The 18,405-nt window shown below is 40.5% G+C and overlaps 1 protein-coding gene across 3 annotated transcripts in view; it reads left to right on the forward strand.

Moving 5' to 3' along the window:
* The first annotated feature begins 46 nt into the window (after positions 1-46).
* Positions 47-18,405, forward strand: part of jarid2b (jumonji and AT-rich interaction domain containing 2b) — a 128,232-nt gene continuing 109,873 nt past the window's right edge. The window contains exons 1-4 of one of the 3 annotated variants that reach the window (XM_077507297.1): positions 47-63; positions 1,256-1,421; positions 3,773-3,915; positions 17,377-17,643. The gene's annotated coding sequence lies outside the window, so the exon portion shown is untranslated. Of the gene's footprint in view, positions 64-177; positions 197-463; positions 569-1,255; positions 1,422-3,772; positions 3,916-17,376; positions 17,644-18,405 lie in introns of those variants that run through there. The other 2 variants (XM_077507296.1, XM_077507294.1) reach the window with 2 other exon arrangements.

Consider the following 18,405-nt stretch of genomic DNA (forward strand, 5'->3'; position numbering starts at 1 on the left):
TCGGGTATCTCCAGCAAATCACCAGATGAAAGCCAAAAATAATCTACAAATAACTTCAAAGTTGTTAGTATTTTTTTCCTCTTGCGAGTGGATTTAACAGGTTACTGACGTGACTGCCGTTATTACGACATTCCAGCACAACAGCTGCAGATTGTCTGTCACCGCTGAATGACTCAAATTAAAACGCAAGCAGGGGGTAATTTCCTTTTAATGTCACTTTATTATAATAATATAAAGATCTACAATGTTATGTCAGCACTAAATTGTCAACTTTACTATGTAAAAATCTGTAAGTTTCGCTTTTAAAATTAAAATTGAATTTACGACAGTTTACTACAGTTTACGGAAACTGAAAATATCATGACCATCTGGTGCCCCCACACGGTCAAGTCAAGGCAGTACACAAACCCAACGTTTCTGTTCAAAAGCGGAAATTAAGTGGATGCAGTTCACAAGATGACCAGCAGATGTCAATACGCGTTCAGACAAACCAAGAACAACTTCGTTGACGAACAAACAATTCACAAAGCGAAGAAACAAGTAAACGTACCTCACGAACGGTTTCTGAGTGAGTATGGTTTGAAGTTAGGGCCACATGATTAAAATAATATTATACATTTAAAGTATACACAGAACTATATGAAACCGCAAAACTTTCTATCCAAGTGGTTAATTAAACGGCTTCATGACACGTGCCTGCAATCTACTTGCTGGCTCAGCTGTTGGATTGTCATTTCGACTTTACACATTTTCACCATCTTTGTAAACAATTGGCGTCAGGATAATTCCGGCTGCCGAAGTGATTGAGTTGAACTGAAAAACGAACTGGTTCACAAGGTTTGATTTTCCATGTTATTTTATTTTATTATTATTTTTTTTTACCAGCTCCAAGAGTTAAAAAAGAAGTATTATTATTATTATTATTATTATTATTAAAATACTGTCTACAAAAAGCTGGAAAACAATGTTTTGTTGTTTTACTTATCTTACTCTTCATCTTTACTGCACGTTTCATGTACAGCACTTTGTATACAGCAATGCTCGTTTTAAAAGGCTTAATAAATAAAGTTGAGTTGATATTTAACTTTACTATACTTTACTGTACAGCTTTATATAAGTGACAGTTTGATAACTGGCCACCACAGGGTGCCATTGCCACATAAACGTGATCCAGTAAGGAGGGGGGCTGCTGGAGGTCTCTGCTTTTCTTCCCTCTCTCCCCTTCACACTCTTTTTTTTTTTCTACTTCCCACAGTGGCACGTTGACGACATCTTGTCTGCGTTGCTTCAATCGCACACGTCCCCCCTCATCATGGCCAGGTCCCTTTTGATGCGTGAAGCTCTTCAGGCCAGTCGTGAATCAGCAGCACTCGAGCGGCCACTCCGGCCGGCTCGCTGGGGTTCTGCTGGTCCCTCTCAAGGTAAACACCAGCCATCTGGTCTCGCGGGGGGTCAGAGGTCAACTCTCAGGCTGGTAATGAGGATGGCGTTGCCAGGGGGATGAAGGAGGGGTGGTGTGTGTGTGTGAGGCCAATGGCGGCGGGGTTTGTCTGCTTCCTGAGTGAGCAATGGGCATTAAACATTAACGAGTCTGGCGGATGAACAGTGTGAGGAAGACATGCTGGACGAGCGGAAAGAGCCAAGGAAACATTAATATGAACATATTATAATAATATAATAAACTGGACATAAAATAATTTATTACAATAATCAAGCAATTCTATTTTCAATTCTATCAAATGTTCAGACATCTCATTCAATCCCATTCGAAACTGTCCAAACTTCAAACAGGTAGCGTGTAGGATTCTAATTGGCCAATTAGTTATAAAATATTCAGCTAGAAAAAAAATGTGAAAAGCAGTAACAGTGCTAAAATATGGCCTAACATAAACAACAGGAACACTCTTATAAAAATAATCCTGCTAACTACAGTAGCTTGGTAGCTTCACTCAATGTCCCTTCTTGTCAATGATACAAATAGGTAGCCTTAAAAGAACCACAACAGCCATAGGGTATTTAAATTAATGGTCTTTTTTTGTTTGTATAATGTTAGTAAGTATATCGCTTCTTTGTTTGTTTTTTTTTGTTTTTTTTGTTTTTTTAGCTTATTAGCGCAAAAAGCTAATGTGGTTCTATAGCTTCACTTCTGGAAGAAAGCCAAAAATCCAAAGAATGACTCAAGTGTGCAACATCGGTTGTAGAAAACCAAAATAAGTCCCTTTTTTATTTTTTTATTTTTATTTTTATTTTTTTTACAAAAAGTTGGCCATTAAAAAGTCTGGTTGATCAAGCTAGCATCAGAAGCTGATGTAGCAGTCTACATCTTCACTCAGTGTGCCTTCTTGTCAAACAGATGGACTCAAAATGTATCATGTCAATCAAAGAAGGTTCCAAATTAAAGTAGTTTTGCTCACAAAAAGTTGTTCAATGCAGTCTAGCGAAGAAGCTAACTACCTGCACTATAGTACTGTATATTTATTTTTCATCCAAATGTTAACTTTGTGTAGATTTTACTGACTTGCTAGCGACTAGCGCGCCAAACTCCAACTTTAATGAGTTTTTTCCAAAGGCGTTAAGGATAATGGATTCCTGTTGGATTCTCACAAAGCACAATGGCAAAGTCCTCCAAAGTCAATCGAGTGTCTGTCATTGGCTTCATCCTGAATCACATGCTATTGTGTGTGTGGTTGCCGTGGTGACAAAGGGGCACACGACAGCATCAATGGCATTGGCACATACTCAGATAAGATGGAGGAGCAACCTCGAAGGAACACGTCTTATATTAGGAATGGATTTGATGATCATATTGTACTGTAGTCTCGAGTGGTGCACATCACGTAGCACTAGCACAATAGCGGCGTGGGCTGCAGACATGACATCTCTGGCAGTATTACGCCTCCTTGAATCAACAAAAACTGTATATATCTCATCTACGCCTCCGAGGCCTTTAAATAAAGTACAGAGAGAGCGATTATGTTACTTCGGGTGGCCACAACGTAATCGCAAAACTAACAGCCATTGCCATTGACCCTCGTGCACTGTGAAAATATTTGTTTTTTGGGCAAAATATACTGAGATTGCGTGACTAACTGTAGTTATCTTATGGCACCAAAATATTAATGAGTTCTTTTATGTCCTAACAAGTTAGTCACTAACTGACTGACTATGAAGAAAGTTGAAGAAAGTAATTAAATTGAGTTATTAGGTGAACAATCTGAGTTCTTTCTTTACATATACTAACTAACTAACTAACTAACTAACTATGAGGATTTGAGTTAACTAATCAATTAGTTAAGTATTGGAAAACAGTTCTTTCTTTCAACTAACTAACTTAATAACTTGAAGGATTTGAATTAAGTATTCAAATAGTTAAGTACTGACTACTAACTAACTAACTATGAAGAAAGTTGAAGGAGTTGAAGAAACTAATTAAATTGAGTTAAGTAGGGGAACAATCTGAGTTTTCTTTTCACATTCAACTCACTCACTCACTCACTCACTCACTCACTCACTCACTCACTCACTCACTCACTCACTCACTCGCTCATTTGAAGGATTTGTTAGCTAATCAAATAGTTAAGTACTGAAAAACAATTCTTTTCACATTCTACTAACTAACTAACTAACTAACTAACTAACTAACTAACTAACTAACTAACTAACTAACTAACTAACTGGTTAGCTAGCTAGCTAACTGACTGTGTGTGTCGATGAAGAGAGCCACTGTTGAAGCTGTCAAGGCCGACATGGTCTTCTTTGTCTTTCTTTGCAGATCTTTTTCTGCCCCCCACACCTCTCGGACTGGGCTGGGGGGGTGTTCCCTTTGATGGATGGCCAGGACCGCAGGGGTGAAGGTGGAGGAGTGTGTGCTGTTGTTGTTCTTCTACGTCTTGCAAGCAAAAGCTGTGTTAGCGGGTAAGCTTCAACTTTGTCACTGCACGTCACGTATAGAGAGCAACGAAATGTAAAAGTTTTTTTTTTTTAATTTATTTATTTTTTTACACAATTGAGTTGTACCGGTCATAGGTCACATTAATGGTGGGAAAGGTTTGGAAATGCTTGATCTTGGTGTCATTTTCCACAAAAACATGGTATTTCAACAGGGGTGTGTAGACTTTTTACATCCATCGCGAACCCTCAAGTCCTACACACGCCTCCCAATGTTGTTTCATGGACCCCCTCGCTCCTCCGCTGTGACGTTGCCACGGTGATAAGGGCTCGCCCTTTGCACTCTGAACTCTGGCCTTTGCTCCTCTCCAGGCTGAGGGGGCGCCCAGTATTAGCGCTACCCACCAAAAACAAAAAATAGGACCTCTGACACCTGAAAGGCAAAGAAAGGAGAAGTTACAAGAACATTGTAGAGGGTGCGCATGTCAGAGTCGACTGGAACGCCGATTGGTGACATCGTGCAGTCCTTAGGAAAGATATTTCGTACTGTGCAGGGACGAGAGCAATGCAGTTCTTGTGGGAAGCCGAGGAACTTCACTTATGACCGGATTTTTTTTAGTTCGTTTTGACTTATTTGCTTATGTTTTAGTAGAACAAAATTGCATTTTTATGGATTAATTTCAGTTTATTGAATTGGGAAGGGAAACATTTTTTTTATTAAAAAAAAATAAATACAGTATCGGCTAGTATTTGAAATTTGGTACCTACTGAACAGCTGGTATAATTTGGGATTTAATAGTTGAACATCAAAATATTTGAAAAAATATACGGTAGTAATCAAAATCTAAAATAATAAAGCAAGTGACTTGGTTAATTTTTGATTAATTACATTTAATTAAATTTTTTTTTATTTATGGCTCTATGCATTGTAGTTAAGTTGAAAGTACTGTAAAAATATTTGTAGGATAAATTCAGCTAATTTGGAATAATTTAAAAAATATTTTGAATATAAAAATTACATTTTCAATTTATTTCCTGAGGTATGTGGGATTTATGATGACTAATAAAATGATGGTTTGTTCTTTTTTTAATTACTAATATTTGAAAAAAAACCCTGCATATTTACTTAATAAAAATACTTGTTTTTCTTACTTGATATACTGAAGGAACTAAAGCAAACAACTTCAGGAACAGGAAAATTAGCTATGAATTCTTTTAAAATCTACATTGTTGACTTTGCTGTTTTGCAGCCATTTTACTCTAAAAAATAAACGTGTTTAGAATAATTAGCTTTTTTTCCATTTGAGTATTTTTGCTTACACTTAAAATTATGGCTTGCTTATTTTTTGGAAGATGGAGCCTTCACACACTAAAACACACATGCACACGCACACAAATTGTGTGCGTGTGGGAGTGTGTGCGCGTGTATAATAAGTGTGAAAAATGTCATTAATGCAGTGCGGCTGTTGAGCTCTCAGCTCTCTTGTATTGTCACTCTCCTCTGTGGTCTTGGAGTGCTAGCTAGCTAACTAGCATCATCTCCATGGAGACCCCGCCAACTATGGCCCCCCAAACCGCCATCCTTAATACGCACACTCGCACGCACACCTTGCACCCCCCCCCTACCTCTGGGCTCTCTTTTTGTCCACTGACAAAGCTTGACAAACCGCATGTGACTCGCTGGGCTTAGCGCCGCTTGTCCATTCACGCACACATAAATGGAAGAACTAAGCAGGCATATTGATTTTTAATGATGGACCCTCACAGCCGGTGGAGACGGAAACAAGGAAAGCCAGCAGGAATTGTCTTAGTGGGGTCAAAAACAAAAAAAAACAAAAAAAAAAACATTACACGCCTTTTCATTTGATTGTTTTTGCTATTGATCAACACAACTATTCTCCACAGTTGTTTTGCCGTCATTTTGAAGTAGTGAAGGTGACAAATATTATTACTATAAATTTTATCATCTAAAATATAACACACTAATCATAACAATAAGATGTTTTACAATTTAATTTAAAAATGTGTGCACTTTTGGTCATTGGAAGCAATGGTGACAATTTCTATATCTGTAAATGTTATTTAAATAGAATGAATATAAAACAATCAATTTATAAGAATTTTGTATGAAATTGCACAAAAGTAAACACCACAGTTTGTCCACCTAAGAAAAAATGTATTTCGCTTTGTTTGCCAACATTTTTGATGAGCCAAAGTGACAATATTTATGCAAATTTTATTATTTTGTCTTAATCTCTGAAACATAGTAAAGAAAATATGAAGTATTGATCAGTACATTAAATGCATAAAGATTTTGAAAGAAATTGCATAGAATTAAATTATTCTCCACAGTTGTGGGCCAAAAAGTTGGCATAATTTTGACACGTTTGCCAATATTTGAACTAGCAAAAGTGACAATTGCTATTTCAGTAAATTTTGTAATGGACATTATAGTATGAAACTGCACAAAAAACTCAACAATTTTCCAAAGTTGTGCAGCTAAAAAAAAAGTGCAGAATTTTGCCACATTTGCCAACATTTTAAAGCAGCTAAGTTGTTAATGACTAATTCGATAAAATGTTATTTTAAATGATGATATAAGGTACAGAGTAAAAATAAAATATCAAATTATGTAATTGTAAATGTGATTGCAATTTTTTAAAGCATTTTTTTAATTCACAAAATGTTTGTGTGTGTGCAAATTTTACACGACTTAATGAATTAGTTAAGCAGGATTCAGCATACAAAATAAAAATACAACTAAAGGCTAAATTCATTTTGTTTTACAAAATCATGTAACTAAATAGACAGAAAAAAATGCTGTTTTTTGGGGGGAAACAGTAGAATGGATTGAAGACAATTACGTTCATTTCATTGGGGTTTTAAAACTAACCTGAAGTGACCCAACAATGTACTTGATACTCGCACGAGTCACCTCTGTGCAGCCCAAACATTTTGGCAGCGTAAAAGTATTCGCAACTAAATGCATCTGGACTTGATTTAATAGATGAAAGTGGCTCTCCAGCTAATGAAGCCGCATGCACGTTAATTAATCAACTTAACCTGAGCTGGCTGTAGACCACCCTCCATTCTGCACCCTAAATCACACAAAGTTGCTGCAAGGATTCATTTAAGATAAACTGCAAGGAATGGCGTGTCTGTGATTAAGGCAAACACGGAAAGCATACGTGAGAGCTGGGAGGGGGGGGCTGAAAATGATTAACCCCGTAAGACATTGGCCTAATTAATTCAGTTTAAATGCGGCAAGCAACCTTGAATGGCTCCAGGCGGTCATGTGAACTCATGTAAAATGTATGTCTGCGTACATTAACGACACGTGTAATCTTGCGTCTCGCTCGCTGTAATAGGCTAGCTGCGCTTTTAGCCCACGCTCAAACTCGCAAATCGACCAAGCGGTTATTTGCGCAGGTGGCGGCGTTTGTGCAGGGATTAGCGTGTTGCTGCGATTAATGATGTTACAACGGGATTTAGCGGGTTGCAAAATTGCTTGTTGGCGCTGCATTCGCCGATTCGCACATTCACTAATTCAAGGTCTTTCTATGCTTAAATTTGTCACCAAGTCATAAAATTCCCAAAATTTTGTTACAAAAACTGCACTGTAATTTGTAGAAAAAATATTCTTGTGTTTCTTTGATTTTGTAAATAAATAAATAAATAAATTATAAATTATATATATATATATATATATATATATATATATATATATATATATATATATATATATATATATATTGGATATCTTTTTGCACTAAACGTAAGTCTGACTACAGTGTTCCCTCGTTTTCCGCCGGGGTTAGGTTCCAAAAAATACCCGCAATAAATGAAATCCGCGAAGTAGTTAGCTTTATGTTTTACAATTCTTATAAATGTTTTAAGGCTCTAAAATCCCCTACCACAAAATTTAGACACTTTTCTCATTGAGGCATTTACATGTTCTCACATTTCTCTCTTGTTCAAACATTGATAATGTTCAAAACTTCATAAATTTTATAAAATGGGTATATTATTGCAAAAAAAATATGCAAAATTGCACTTAAAAAAAAATCCGCGATACAGCGAGACCGCGAAAAGTGAACCGCGTTATAGCGAGGGAAGACTGTACATTATTCAAAAAAATCATCATCATCTTTTTGCAAATTTAAAAAAAAATCACTGTGATTGGTAGAAAACAGACTATTTTTGGGTTTCCTTCATTTAGTTAAAAAAAAATGTAATGTATTGTTTTTGCAGTAGAAAATTTGAAAAAAATCTTTTATCAAAACCCCACATATAGAGATTGTAAGAACAGCAACTATTTTTAAAATTTGGGACTTTGGACATTTTTTTTTAAATAAATGTTGCATTTTTTTTTTCTTCTTTCTGCGTTAAATCCTATTAAATTTATTGAGAAGTGTTACTTTTCTGAAAAACTTTGTAAACTTTATAAAAAAAATACTGCATTGTGTAGTTACTATTGTATTATATATAGCAGGGTTCCCCAATTCCGGTCCTCGAGGGCCGCAGTCCTACAGGTTTTCCATTTTTCCGCCCTGCAGGACTGCAGCCCTGGAGGCCCGGAATTGGGGAATCCTGATATATTTTAAGGTTTCCATTTTTTTTTGTATTATTTTTTTTTTTAATATGTTTATCTTTACTTTTTCATGTGTGCTTTAAATGTATTTGAAAAAAAAAAAATCACAAAACATTTGAACAAAAACTGTCACTGCCATGCAATAGTGACTAATTTGCAGGGCGCTACACTGGGGGTAGGGAGTGCCCAAGCGCCATCAGAGATCTATGTAGCCCCAGTTAGGTTCCTCCATTTGATTTGATATTCCAAAATATCTTTATAAATTATTTTCTCAGCCAATATATACTGTGTAGGTCAAGCCCCCCCTTTAGCCCCAGGAGAGAAAAAAAAATCATGGCGCCATGCCTGCTAATTTGTTGACTTGAATGTCTTTATTTGCTCTACTCATGTTACTTTTAGTAGCATACATGACGTTAACTGCTTGCATTTTTTTGTTGCACAATGTCGCGTTGTCAGCAGGCGACGTTGGCCTTGTTTGCGGAATGTGTAACTGGTGGTTTCCTCCAAATATCTGGTGCAAACACATTCGCCTCTTTCACGCCAGGCTCTCTAATCATGCCAACGCGTCAATCAGCGTGTCCTAAGTGTTTCTAATCAAGACTCAAAATGGCTGCTTGATTCCTTGCCATCACCCGAGGAAATCAAGTGGCTTCTTTCACACCTGCTGGTGCGCCGCGTGTCGGGGATTCCGAGGCCTGTTTCTGCTCCCTGAGCATTCCTGCGGTTTCGCACCACGCTTTGGAAAATACTCACCCCCCCTTCCCCTCCTTCTCCAGCCTCCACGTCCCCCTTGAAACCACCCGTCTTCACTCTCCAGCCTGCGGTATGTAATAAAAATATGAGAGGTTGACTACTGGCAGGGATTTTTGGCAAGCTCCGCTAGACATAGACCATGTCTGTTTGGGAAATACACGTGCGCCAAACATGCTTAGAAGCCGAGCTCTACTCCCTTGGTTGACTTTTTTTATGTGGAGAATTCAGTTCCTGAAAGGTTCTAACTTGCCTGAATCAGCTCAAGGACAAAGAGTTGCCTGGTTCTCAAGGCTGGATTAGCTCTGGTTGCTTCTGGGACCGAGGAGAGGCAGTTGACAGTGGTTGTTTGTCATGAGGTTGTCCCCTCTGGGCAGTTTGCAGTGGTGGGTCACCCCTTAAGAATCAGGACCATTAACTCCATATTCCGTGTCTTCTGAATTAAACCGTCAATAGGAGGGTCTGATAGATTCCCTTCGGGCTTGTTATCAAGAACAGCTTCAGCTTCCAGTTGTGGGAGGTTTTAACTTGCTTGCCCTGCCTCTGGGTTGGGCTGTACCTAGCTTCTCAGTGGTTATTGACAAGGGTCACTCCCTCTGGTGACTCTCCCAGGTGATCCATCCGAGGGTTGTCTCTCTTGGAACTATGATGATTAACTCCATTCTTCGTGTCTCTATAGTTAGACCATCAAAAGGACATTTTGATTTTCCTTTGGGAGTTTCTGCCAGGCCTAACTATACTTTGCAGTTCTTTGAAAGGTTCACTCTTGCCTGTACTACTTCTGGACCGAGGTCTACCTAATTTCTTCGTGGTAGCTGACACAGGCATATGTCCCCTCTGGCGGTTTACCAGTCTCAGTCTCTCTCTCTGGACTCTTGATGATTAACTCCATATTTTGAGTCTCCGAAACCGCCAAGAGACATTTTGATTTTCTGTTAGGATTTGCTGCCAGCTCCAGCGCTGCCTTCTTGTTCTGTGAAGGTTCTCACTTCCTTGCACCGACTCTTTACTTGGGTCTACCTGGTTTCCCAGTGCTTGTTGATATGGGGTGGTTTGTCAGCCCCACTCTTCCAGCTGATCCAGCTGATCCATCTGGGCGCTGCCTTTTTGGTACTTTGGTGATTAACGCCTTATTCCACGTCTTCTTAGACAACATTTTGATGGCTTCATGTCCAATTTGCGTTCGTTAATGGTTCTCCACCCCTGAACTTGGGGTTTACTTGCTTCTGTAGGATGGAGTACTGCTGGCTTGCTTCTCAGGCAAAGCAGCAGTAATTCTCATTGGTTGTTGACATGGGGTTATCCCCTCTGGCAGTTTGCTACCTCTCTGGAACCACAATGATTAACTCCATATTTCATGTCTCCTGAGTCAAGTTGTGAAGGAGGCCGTTTCACGGGATTCCCTTTGGATTTTCTGTCAAAATTACTTCTTAACTGCGGGTCTGCCTTATTCTAGAGGCCCGTAAACCATGACACAGGACAGCGCAATGGCATTTGTCAGTGGTTGTTGATACGGGGTCACCCATGTGGGCACTTTTCCTGCCCCAGCCTCCCACCTGGTGGCTGCGTGGCGTCGCCTCTGAGGAACCGAGACCATTAGCAGCACCATATTCTGTGACTCATGAGTCGAATTTCTTAAGAAAAGCCGTTCTGAGTCTGCGTCTTCACGTCTACTGGCCAATATCCATTTTTCTGACAGCTATAATGTATATTTAGCCATTTATTTGGCGTCCCTCAGCCAGACACGGCATCATGACATTTTAATTGTTGTGTTTGGCCCCGAGCACGAGCCGGCAGGCAGGCTGGCGGACGGCAGGTTGAGTTTTATATTTGCTACGAAGCCAAACAGTGTCTGAGTGTTGGCTCTTCGATTGGGCCGTCTGCACGAGTTATTGAGGCACAACAAGCTTTATTGCTTGTTAGGAAGGGGAAGCAGGAGGGAAGGGAGTGTGTGTTTGTGTGTGCCGGCGTGAGTTGTGTGTGTTTGTGTTGGTGTGTGTGTGTGTGTGTGTGTGACTATCAATGGTCCAGGGGTCTAATCCTCTCGGCACTCGCGCCCCATAATGGAGGTGTTTGGTCTCCCTAAGCCGGAGGCAACTTCTTCTTCACTCGCCGGTCGGTGGGGGTGCACAACCGAGGTCAAAGGTGCTCATCTGGATAGTTTTAGCTTTTTGGGAACGTCCGTCCCTTTCACGCTGATTGAGGTCACGCTAAGCCTCGTTATACTTCTGTGTCAGGCTACTATACTATACTATACAATACTATACTATACTATACTATACTTGTGCGCAATACACATCACAATACACGTCGGGTTCTGCTGCAGTTTCACTCCAAGTTGGGGTGTCGCTACGGTTGCTATTGGATAGGATGGCACAGAGTGGAGATGCCTCTGCGTTTTATGACCAATTCAGGAAGTAATTTTTCGTTTCAGGAACAACAAACAAAGCTGGGGGACGAGTTAGCTCATCATCATAGCAATTACTCATTGCCAATATTCAACGGTATCGGCCGTAAACTCGCCAAAACACAACAGCCCTGTGGTTAGTGAACACAGTTTTTTTCCCCCCTCTCGTCACACACACATATTCACATGTTCAATCGTGGTCTCCCGGGCGGGAAGTGGATTTGCGCCACCTGTGCTAAACACAATTGCCTTAACAGAAACTATCCAGGGGGGGGCTCTCAGTACGCCATCGAACGGACCAATCACGAGCGATATTAGGACCCGCCATCTATGACGTACAAGATTTGGTGACGTGTGTGCAGCACCCGGCCACGAGCGACGCAGTACTTGTCTTTAATGACTGGCGTCAATCACGTAATGTACGCCGGTCATTAACGCAAAGGCAAACGCAGAAGTATAAACCAGGCTTATTTCCTGCTCAGGCTGTCAGTTTTCCGTGCTCAGGGGAGGCGGCCTTTAGTAGAGACGGATAATTCAAAAGGGAAAAGCTGGGAGGTTTTAAAAAATCTTTTTGTTGAAGGAAAGTTGAGTGTTTTATATGAGGCAACTCTGCATAAAAAGGCAAACACCAGGGGAGCAAAGATTCCCAAAATGGTGGATGCATCTGATGCAGTACTTAACGTGAGTGCCCTGCAGGGGGTGCATGAGATTTAGAATGACGGTCTCCTTTCTTCAAGTCAGAGGGAATGGGGGTTGTATGGCTTAAAAAGTTTGTGAAAGACAAAACCACCAAACAAAATCCTACTCCAAATCAGACGAATTAATCCCACAAACAGGAATTGTTCGAGAGTCCCAAAAAACAGTGTCGCAGGGCTAATTACCGATCTTATACTTTCTGAAAAAAGAAGGCAATCTTTTAATTTTGCTGTTGGTTAAAAAAAAATATTGAAGCTGTCATGTTATTTACTTTTGATGTTCATATTACATTGTACGGTTCACAATATATTATTGATTTAGGAAGCTTTTATTTGTTGGAATAATTTACCATTCGCTGTTTGCTTTTCTTGGAAACTACTGTCACATTTCATATCGGTGCCATTTATACAGATGAGACGAATGCGATCTTTAGTAGTTAGTAGTGAAAAGAAAGGCACAAAGAGCAAATACCTGCGCTGAATCAGGCTACCGGCGTTAGTTCTCACGGCCGATTGAACTCTTGTGTCCAATAGACTTTTATGTGCTCCTGCTGTGTTAATAATGCTGCCTTTATGGAGTGTGTTGTTATTAAATAATGCACGATGACTTGAAGTTCTCTCGTGGGCCTTAATGGGATGCAGATGGCAGCCAGAGGTTGGCGGACTGTCCTTCTTAAACACAACTCTGCTGTTTACTTAGTTTGCTCAGGGTGAAATGGGGCAGGGTGTTGGATTGATCGGTAGGGTAGAATGTTTTTTTTTTTTTTTTTTTTGGGGGGGGGTTGTGGGTGTTATTAAGGGATGGGAAGTGTAAACACCAAACATTCGAGTCATGTGCACGCCGTACACCGTAAACCAGGGGTGTCAAACATACGGCCCGCGGGCCGGATCAGGCCCACAAAGGGGTTTAATCCGGCCCGCAAGATGACTTTGTAAAGTAAAAAAAAAAATTTGTAATGTCGGACCAATTAATCAGCCAGCCACAATAAAATATATAAATTTGTAATTTCACAAGCAGTCCCCAGATGAGTAGTGTAACTTGGACACGTAATCGCCGTGGAAGTCATTATTTTACACACAACTTAAAGTTATGGTTTGTTTAAAAAAAAAAAGTGTTTTTTTTGTTTGTTTGTTTTTAATCATCGACCAACATAAACGTGTTAAATACGACACAAATTCAATTACTGGTAACACAAATACATATGACAGGGATTAACGTCCTTATAACTTCAGTAACTGTGCCACACAATGCATTCTGGGAACTATATAGATGCAAAACAGGTAGATTTAACACGTCCGGAACTCATACAGGCAAAGAGTTGCCGCCTTTCATTTGCATTCGTGTTATTATTTTAAACAATAGATTACAGTTGAGCTCCGTAATTTAAGGGCTGGCCCAAAAATCTCAGAAATCTGCGTATAATTGATGGCAATTGTTTTTAAGTTATATACCATTATTTTACCAATTCGGCCCACTTAGTAATATATTTTCCTCCATGCGGCCCCTGAGCTAATATGAGTTTGACACCCCTGCCGTAAACAAATACAGCGTAGCTCTACCTTTGGTATATGGACGTCGTGGCTAGCTGTTAGCAGCTAGCTTCAGTTTGGGAGCTTTTGTTTTTGTTTCACTTTTTTTTTCATTAATTTGATTATGTGACACGATGATGTTGTACTTTTATGAAGAAGACGAAATGTTGCAATTCCCTAAAAAGAAAATATTTAAACACTTATGTATTATGTAATTTATAATTTATCACATTTTCTTAGAATTAATTAAACACGTTAAGAGTGGTAGTACTATAAACAGCAAGGCAATGAAAAGGCTATCGTCACGTTTTATCATGAACACTACAATCAGAAAAACATGCTTATCATATCACCTGTGTAATTAATGGCCAATTTTTAGCATATTTGAAATTTGTATTTGTAATTTGCACTAAGTTTTGAGGGTGGACCATTTCAAGTTTTTGAAGGTTTGAGGACTTTGGATTGTTCCCTTAAATGCTCTGCAGAACTTGATTGGATGTGGCATTTCAAAAGATCTCTGGGGGCGGGCCAGAGAGCCTTTAAACCTTCACCTCTGGCCTCTGGCTCTCCACAAAGCAAAGGGGGTTTGGGTGGGTGTTGGGGGGCGGGATCAGAAAATCTCACCTCCCGAGCCGCAGAAGGATCATGGCAAAACTCGCAAAATTGGTCAAGGAAAAAAATGGTTAAATGGAAGAGCACTTGAAGGCATCACATGGAGAAAATGATGGAGTGCAGGACGGCCAAGTAGAAAGCGAGAGCCACTCGGTGGGTAGGGGGTTGGTACGGCTGGCGGCCTTCCTGTTTGATTAGCCTGTGGTGGTGGTGGGAGTCACAGTCAGAGTGTCACTCCCTTTGATTACGCCACAAAAGGGGGTGCTGGAAAACAAAAGCCTCAAACCCCCAACCACAGCCAATACACGGCACTTCGGGGGGCTGATTTGGCTTGTTGCTCTTTACGCTCCCTTGCCCGCCGTAATCAAACGGAGGACAGCCACAAACCACACAAACTTTCCAACGCTGATAATACCGGCGTGTAAAGTGCATGCTGGGCCACTATGTGGCCGCATTGAGCACTATACAGACATATAGACGTGTTCTGAACAAACTGTTGATGTTACATCATTTTTTATGTTGCATTTTTTGGAAAAAGAAGACAAGTGATTGATGTTTCATTTTCCTAAAAATATGACAGACTTTTGATGCTGCACCTTTGTAAAAAGGCATAATGTGGCCTTATTTCCTAAGGTTTGCGTGTCTAAAAATGGGCACAAAACTTGAATGCTCACACAAACAGCTTTGGATGGCCACGAGCAGAAACAATATCTCTTCTATAAATATTTTTGAAACGCCAGAAACAAAAATTATTGTGCTATTATTGCCTATTCAGCAATGTAAGCACGTTTTAAAAATAGATTTTCACAATTTGTCTATCACCCTTAAGTAGCAACTTTTCCATGCCAGAATTGCCCACAATGCTTTGGGGGCCGATCACATGCTTGGAAATGAACATTAGCATGCCGTGAGTGCGGTTTGTACCCGGCTTCTCCTTTTTAATGGTATCCCGCCGTCGCCTGTCGTGACTGACGCTTTTACAGTCTACTTGCACTTGAACGTGGATGGAGGCCCATCAAACGTGTTTCCTCCCACCTCCTCCTCCCACTTCCCTTTGCAGTTAACGTCTGCGTCTCGCCAATTACTCTGTCACTGACAGCGGCCTCTCTCTTCCTGTTTTCGACATTTGCAAGACGACTCATTTTGTGCACTGTGACCAGGCGTCGTTCAAATAACAACTCCTGACTCGGAATTTTGTCTGGTTGCTACCAATTACAATTAGCACTTACCAATTATCTACATCAAACTGGCTTCGGGGGCTGAATTTCCCAAAAAAGATTTCTTTGGCTTAAAGACGAACAGCAAGGCCGAGCCGAAGAACTGTACTGCTTCTCCCCCAAAAAGCCAAAACAAAACAAAACACGAGCCCTCCTCAGTCAGTAGACAAAAGCTTGCGCAAGTCAAGCGTAAAAGCACGGGGATGAGGCGGTGGGGAGACGGTAGAGCCAAAAAAGAAACTAGGGGTGTGTTGGAGAGAAAATAGCAGGGGGGACGCGGGGGTGGCATGAAGCGCCAGCTGTTGTGTTGAAGCCCGGCCAGCTTCTGCACTTAAAGGCTGCCATCTTGGGCCGGATTACAGGGTAAGGTATCAACACGGCCGCCTTGTAAAGGCTCAGCAAATTCTCCCCGATGAACTCTGGACACTCCAGACTTGTTATGTTGTCATCTGCAAGGGCGCATCCTAAATTGTTATCCGCGGTGTTGTAGCATAATACTGCGAAATGTCTGCCATGTGGAGCTCTGCATCGTTGCGTTGACGTCTTTGATTTATGGTGTTTATGCTAGCTGGTACGTTAACATATACAATGTGTCAGGAGCATTCTTTCAAACTGTCAAAACAAATCAACACGAAGGCATTTTCCACAATGCTAACAAGCTGACGTATGTTTCGTTAACACTTATCAAAGTGTGGGCTAGGAAGGCTAATACTAAAAACAAGGCTAACAATAATGTATTTTCACAAGTTCCAATACTGTATATATTTCTCTATATGATGTAAATATTTCTATATTTGAGATACATACATGAACAGCTGTGCTGCTGCCATGCTGATTTAATTGTTATGTACGCAGGCGGCAGAAGATAAGACGACGACGAGCTAATTGAAATGTTATCCCGATCTGATCTGCCATGATTACTTAAACACTACATTTTTAATGCATTGTCAATGAGGCAATTACATGCGCGTCTGCGTGTGCGCGTCTGTGTGAAGGCGACTCGCGAAAAAGGGGGGAGGGATTATCAGACAATGCAACGGGAATGTAGTCAGCGCAGGGTCAAAGCACTTGTCGACATATTAGCCACATGCTTATGATAAATGATGCATGTGTCACTATGGCGACCACGTCACACTCATTGCATTTGTAGATGACCTCAACATGATGTCACGCAAACTCATTGATGGCAGGAGACAGCACTTTCCACTTGGAAACAAAAACAACGCTGCCGTGATTTACCGTAAATTTCAACCGGTCAACTGTTGCAATAAACAAGTGGGAAAAGTAAAAGTGATGTTACGTGATCAATGATAGACTTTTATGTTCCTCAGATTAATGGAGAAAAAAGGTTACCATCGGTTGAAACTAGCCCTTGACTTGAGAGCTTAATTTAAGACCCTAACCCTGTCTTGAAACCATAGTTTGAAAGGCTGAATCTGGCTTGAAACCCTAACCCTCTGAATTAAACCCTTATTTTAAATCCTAACTCTTAATTTCAAACCCTAATTTGAGACCCTACTCCTTTCTTAAAACTTCAACTTGAGACCCTAACTTTAAAATCCAAACCTCAGTATGAAACCTTTATTTTTAAACCCTAACCCTCTATTGAAACCTTAACCCTTGTTCAAATCTTGGCCGTATTCATGCTGATGAAAACAATCTTCCATGTTGTCCCTTTTTGTCCAGGATGCAGCAAAAAGCTGTTGACGACCTGTTGGAGGTCGCGAGCCAGGACAAGACCGTCTGATGAAGGACCCCAGCGGACGCCAAATCAAATGACTTCTACAAAATAAAAGCCGCCGTGACAAGGTGAAAGATGGGATGAAGGCCGAACATGTCGGCTTTACTCATGAATGTTGACGCGACGACGAGTCAACCGAACAGACTAATCCAAGCAAACAAAATGGAGGTCGTCCATTCAGACGCTTTGCTGGCTAATGAAGACAACATGAGGTCAGCATGCACACGCGCACATATCTGTTTCTTCCATTACACTTGACTTCCTTTGTCGAACGCTGGATGAGAACATGCAGCGATTCTCAGGCCTTCGCGTCTCATGACGCTCGTAAAAAGGACCCTCAGTGTGTGCGTGTGCGTGCGTGTGTGTATGTGCATGCGACATTTGTAGCCTGCTCTTAAGTCTTTGTTGGTGCAGGCCCTGTTTGAAATAACGCTTTGCGTCAAACAAATGAAACCCCTTGGGAAAAAACAAACAGTTAATGCCCTACCCTGTCCCTGTCTTGAAACCCTAATCTGAATTCTGATCCTGGTTTGAAAGCCTAATTTCAAAGCATAACTCAAAAGCCCTAACGCCTATCAAACTAGCATCAAACCCTAAACCATGTTTAAAAACCTGATTGCTAAACCTAACATGTTAGAAACTTTAGATCCTTTCACTTGTTTGAAAGCCTAATTTTAAGACCTAACACTGGTTTGAAACACTTAGTTAAAACTTGACCTCCAGACTTAAACCCTTGTTTGAAACTCATTTGAGACCCAGATCTTGGTTTGCAGCCCTAACGGGAAACCCTATCTGAATATCCAAATGTTGAACGTTGAATTGCTACTTCGAAAGCCTAAAACAGGCTTGAAACCCTATTTCTCTTGTCTTGAAACCCCATGTCAGGCTTAAAGCCCCAATTTGGGACTCTGACTCCAAGACTTGACCCTTGTCGGAACCCCAAACTCTATCTGGAATCTTAGTAGGAGATTCTA

This window comes from Festucalex cinctus, chromosome 19, assembly GCF_051991245.1.
Source record: "Festucalex cinctus isolate MCC-2025b chromosome 19, RoL_Fcin_1.0, whole genome shotgun sequence".
NCBI classification, from domain to species: domain Eukaryota; kingdom Metazoa; phylum Chordata; class Actinopteri; order Syngnathiformes; family Syngnathidae; genus Festucalex; species Festucalex cinctus.